Raw genomic sequence first — 5,819 nt, 5'->3', positions numbered from 1 at the left:
CCTTGGTTTCCAAAACTCAGCACGTGGACTGAATATGGCCTAAGAAGCCCACAACAATGAATTTGTAGAGGAATGGGTTAAAACACTGGGCTTTAGTCAATCAAACAACATTATAGATAGGCTTGATGACACAAAGGTAAACATGGACTATTATGAAATGAAGAAAGAACGTCATCAGCGAAGTCCGAGGACAATAGTTCTAATACAATGTTCTTAGAAAGTGTTACAAGTTTGATTGAGGATTGCTATAGTGTTTATTCTCTCCAATTTTCGATCCCCTTTCTTGTTCTTTTCTCTCTCCTTTTATACTTCCTTCTCCTTTTACTTCAACCGTCCACCTGTATGTTAGATGGTTAGGGTTGATACTTGTCCCATCAATCCTTCTCATCAGTCTTCAAGTAGTAGCTGTAAGGCTAAAATACACCGTTCAGGCATCATTTCTACATTAATGCGGCCAGGGGATTTGTTGCAGTGTATTTAATGCGGAGGTAGTAGCTTTCTCCCTAGATATTTTGGGGTTCATCCTTATCTTATAGCTCTGCATTGCTCGTCCACCTCAAACGAATTTCAAGGATAGCCATTTTTGCTGTAAATCCATTTCTCATGACCTCCGCCAAGCTCGACCGAGGAAGTTTTCGTCCTCGGCACACTTTCCAGTGCCTTTAGGACTAAAACCCCAATATTTCTTCATCGGTGTAATTTCCTCTGACGAACACATCCCATCCTCGGGCGGATCTTTGTCCTCGGCTTGGGCCATAGGCCCAGCATATGAATAAATAATGCACTTTTGGGCCTAAGTACCCTACAGTAGTAGTAGTGAGTGTTTGGATAGAGCTGAAACACGGCTAAGCTGTGTTTGTGTTTTACACAAAGTGGGTCCCGTGCATTATTCATGGGATCTGCAAGTACTTTTTTCAACAAAAACAACTTTAAAACTGGGTCTCATGATACTATTCACACATTTAAAAATTATTTTGCTACAATATTTTCAGTTTCCAGTTTTCAGCAATAAATGGTATCTAAACAGACCATTTGTATCTATTATAATATCTTCTGTATCTAATTCGACCCCACCTTTTGCTCCCCGTTATTTACCTATATCAAAAAAAAAAAAAAAAATTGCTTATCTGATTTAATTATTTAAACAACTCACCTTCACGTATTTATTATAAAGGTTTTATAATTAATAGTACACTTTTTTCAAATGTTTTTTTAAAAAAAAGTAGTAGTACACTTTTTTTTTTTAATAAAGAAATTAATAGTACACTTGGTTGCTTGCTTGTATTGTAGTGTAATGGGATTTTATTGGAGAAACTTCTGAGTCTTTTGGCCGAATATTACTAAATCCGGAGTTTATTTGCGTTATAGGTACTGTTCCAAGTTATTTAGGAAATTGAGGAAAGAGAGTGAATTTTGGCAACGGTGTTGTCGAAATTCAACAAAAGTATGAGAGAGAAAGAGAAAAAGCAGGAGAGAGAAAATTTTGAATTTCGGTAATCACATTACCGAAATTCCTGATGCTCAAATCTGCTGACCGAAAACCAATTATGGCAATGCCATTGCCGAAATAGGGGAAAAAAATTTTGTGGCAATGTCATTGCCAAAAATGGGAGGAAAAAAATAAATAAATAATGGTTACCAAAATCTGGGGAGGAATTAAAAAAAAATGCTACGTCCACAATATTTTTACAACATTTTTATAACAAATCATAGGTGATTAGTTATTATTAGTTCAAATTTGAATTTAACACTGTGATTACTTTTTTAATCCAACAATAATAACCTGTCACTTAAATTTTTTTGTAAAAATATTGTAAAAATTGTGTGCACATATCATTTCTTAAAAAAAAAAAAAAAAAGTGGAATGGATTTGTGGAAATGGCATTGCCGAAATAGGAGAGAAAAAAAAATACCCTCCTATTTCGGCAATGCCATTGCTACAAATCCACTCCATTTTTTTTTTTTTTAGAAATGATATGTGCACACCATTTTTACAATATTTTTACAACAAATTTTAAGTGACAGGTTGTTATTGTTGGATTAAAAAAGTAATCTCAATGTTAAATTCAAATTTGAAGTAATAATAACTAATCATCTATGATTTGTTGTGAAAATATTGTAAAAATATTGTGGACGTAGCATTTTTTTTTAATTCCTCCCTCGATTTCGGCAACCATTATTTTTTTTTTCCTCCCATTTTCGACAATGGCATTGCCACAAAATTTTTTTCCCCCTATTTCGACAATGGCATTGCCTTAATTGGTTTTTGGTCAGCAGGTTTGGACAGCAGGAATTTCGGTAATGTGATTACCGAAATTCAAAATTTTCTTTCTCCCACTTTTTCTCTTTCTCTCTCATACTTTTGTTGAATTTCGGCAACACCGTTGCCAAAATTCACTCTCTTCCTCAATTCCCTAAATAATTTGGAATAGTACCTATAACGTAAATAAATTCCGAATTTAGCAATATTCGGCCAAAAGACTCGAAGCTTCTATTTGAAATTGAGATGAAGGGTGTGTTTAGATAGAACTTATTTTGCTGAAACTGAAAACTGAAAACTGAAAACACTGTAGCAAAATAATTTTTAAATGTGTGAATAGTGTTGTGGGACCCATTTTTAATGAAAAAATTGATAAAAAAATGAAATTTGTGGGTCCGTGAACAGTGCACATGTGTACTGTTCACTGCAAAAAGTCAACATTTGCGGTTACTGTTCAATGAACAGTAACCGCAATACTCCAAAAACGCGTGAAAACCAAAAAAAAAAAAAAAAGAACAAAAACGCTAAGTAGAAAACGTGAACGTGAATAAGTTGAATACAAACACACACGAAAATTCTGATGACATGATATAATGATATGACATGAATCATATGATACATATATAAAGCTTTTTAACCTTTCAATATATTTTTTTTTTTTGACTGCAACCTTTCAAAATTATTATCCTTTATCCTTAAGTGAAGATAATATCTAGTTTATGGTATAAGAATGTTTGAATTACAAATATCTTGTGTGATAACAAAAGATTTTATCAACTTTAATATATACCTTTTGATATAACTTTTGGCTGGACCGCTCATATTCTGCCGACAAAACAAATATCATCAATATTTAAACATAGGCATTAAAAAGAAATGAATACAAGTTGTAATTATAGTCAATTCATAGGGTGGAGCCCTAGAGGTACTCGAAAGGATGCCAATAGTAACTGATTTGACGTTGTTTTCATTTTTTATTTTAATCTTTCAAAATTATTATTTTTTATTAACCTAATATCTAATTTATGGTATAAGTGGGTTTGGATTACAAATATATTATCCCATAAAATTTTATAAATTTAACTATTTTATAAACAAATGAAAAGGTAAGAGCACTCTCATCAGGTCTCTCAAATGTGCTAAATGTCAAATATTTGGCACATTTGACATACCAAACATAAAAACAGACCCTCATCAGGCATGCTAAATGTGCTAAAATTATAGAACATGCTACAGTACGCTCTCATTTTTGAGAGCGTACGGATGAAAATGTCATTTCCATTTATTGTTTTTTTATTCATCTTTCTCTCTCCTCTCTCATCACTTTGCATTTTTCTCTTCTCTCTCCGTCACTCTCTATCTCTTCCCTCTCAGTCCTCCCCGCTCAAGATCTCTCTCATTTTTGCTCAAGATCTCTCGCCGCCTCACCTTGCCGTCAACCTCCACAGCCCTTATCGCCAAACTCCACAGCCCTTGTCGCCGACCTTTAGATCTCTTAATCGGGTCGTGGGTGTGATATTTGGGATGGGTTTCGATGTGTGGGTTTTGGGTCATTGATTGATTTGTTGGGTTGGGATTTTGGGCCGGCGTTGTTTGTGGCTGTAATGGGCGGTTGTGTTTGTGGCTGTAATGGGTTTCGATGTGTGGGTTTTGGATCATTGATTGATCGGTTGGGTTAGGATTTTGGGCTCGTGGTGGTGTCGTGGTTGTGGCGGTGGTTGGTTGAGTTTTGGGCCGGTCATGTTTGTGGCTGTAGTGGTCCGGCAGTGTTTGTTGAAGATTTTGAGTTTCTTTTTCTTTTTCTTTTCTTTTTTGTTGAGGTTTTTTGATTTGGAATTTGTTGGAGATCTAGTGATTGTGATTTGGGCCAGAATTTGTTGTAGTTTGTGGAGGTTGATTTGCCGTTGTCGTTGGTGGTTTGTGGAGGTTGATTGTGATTGTAGTTTAATGTGTTGGAATTTGTTTAGTATTATTTAATGTGTTGGATATATTATTTTAATATATAAAATTGAAAAATAGAAGATGTGATAAATGGTGAATTGTAAAATGATGTACTAAAATGATAAAGTATGTTTTTGGTGTGTCAAAATGACATTTTTTAGAGCACCCACAACAGGTGTGGTAAATGTGCCAAATGTCAAATATTTGGCACATTTACCACACCAAACACAAAAATGATGCTTTATGAGATGTGCCAAATCTCAAAATTTATACCACATAGCTATAGTACCGTTGCAAATTTGCAACGGTACGGACAAATGTGGTAAAATTTTTTATTGTTTTATATTATTTTTCTCTCTCCTCTCCCTTCATTTTTTTCTTTTCTCTTCTCTCTCAGTCTCCGGTTCCTCTCCTCTCAAACCTCACACTGTCTCTCCGTCTCCCACTCCTTGTTTCTCTCGGCGCCGTCCCCCTGCTCGACCTCGGCGCCTCCGTGCTCACCAAGACGCTGACGTTCGCCACCGCGTTCTCCGCCTTCGGAGATCCGATCTCGTGGCTCATCGCGCTCGCTTTCTTCTTCGCTCTCGCTTTCAACACGATCGGGTGAACCGATTGGGCCAAGGTGGCGATCGTGCTTGGGTTGGTGTCGTTGATTGTTGGGGTGATTTGTAATGGGGTCCGGCGTGGGGCCGTGGTTGTTTGGGGTGATTTTGTAATGGGTTTGTGTCGTTGATTGTTTGGGTCGTGGTGGTGTAGTGGCGGCGATCGTGCCTGGGTTGGTGTCGTTGATTGTTGGGGTGATTTGTATGGGGTCCGGCGTGGGGCCGTGGTTGTTTGGGGTGATTTTGTAATGGGTTTGTGTCGTTGATTGTTTGAGTCGTGGTGGTGCAGTGGCAGCAATCGTGCTTGGGTTTGTGTCGTTGATTGTTTGGGTCGTGGTGGTGCAGTGGCGGCGATCGTGCCTAGGTTGGTGTCGTTGATTGTTGGGGTGATTTGTAATGGGGTCCGGCGTGGGGCCGTGGTTGTTTGGGGTGATTTTGTAATGGGTTTGTGTCGTTGATTGTTTGGGTCGTGGTGGTGCAGTGGCGGCGTGGGGCCGTGGTTGTGGCTGGGTATTGATCAATCAAAGTGGTGGTGGTTGTGTGGTGGTGGCTGTTGGTTGTTTGCAGTGGCTGTTGTTTGTGTTTGATGAGTTGTATATATTATTTTAATAGGTAGGAAATATTATTTTAATGTGTAAGAAATATTATTTTAATGTATAGAATTGTATGATAAAACATCTGATAAATGAGATGTTATAAAATGGTGTGGTAAAATAATAAAGTAGGTCTTTGATGTTGTAAAATAGCATAATTTTTGTCACATCTATTGTGGATGCTCTTATAAGAGAGCTGATGAGAATGCTCTGGCTATTTGATGAGCTGACAATTTCTTCAAGTCCTCGTAAAAAAAATTTCAAAATGAGTGGTTAAACTATTTTGACCCATTTGGGAGAAGTGTTTGAGAAATATTATTTATAATTTTTCATAATATATATAAATAAAAAAATATAAAAAATATAATATTATTTAAAAACTAAAAATAAAATTTTAAAATGCACTACCATCCTGTCTATCGC

This window comes from Quercus robur, chromosome 6, assembly GCF_932294415.1.
Source record: "Quercus robur chromosome 6, dhQueRobu3.1, whole genome shotgun sequence".
NCBI lineage: Eukaryota > Viridiplantae > Streptophyta > Magnoliopsida > Fagales > Fagaceae > Quercus > Quercus robur.
Note: the sequence above shows the minus strand (reverse complement) of the source record.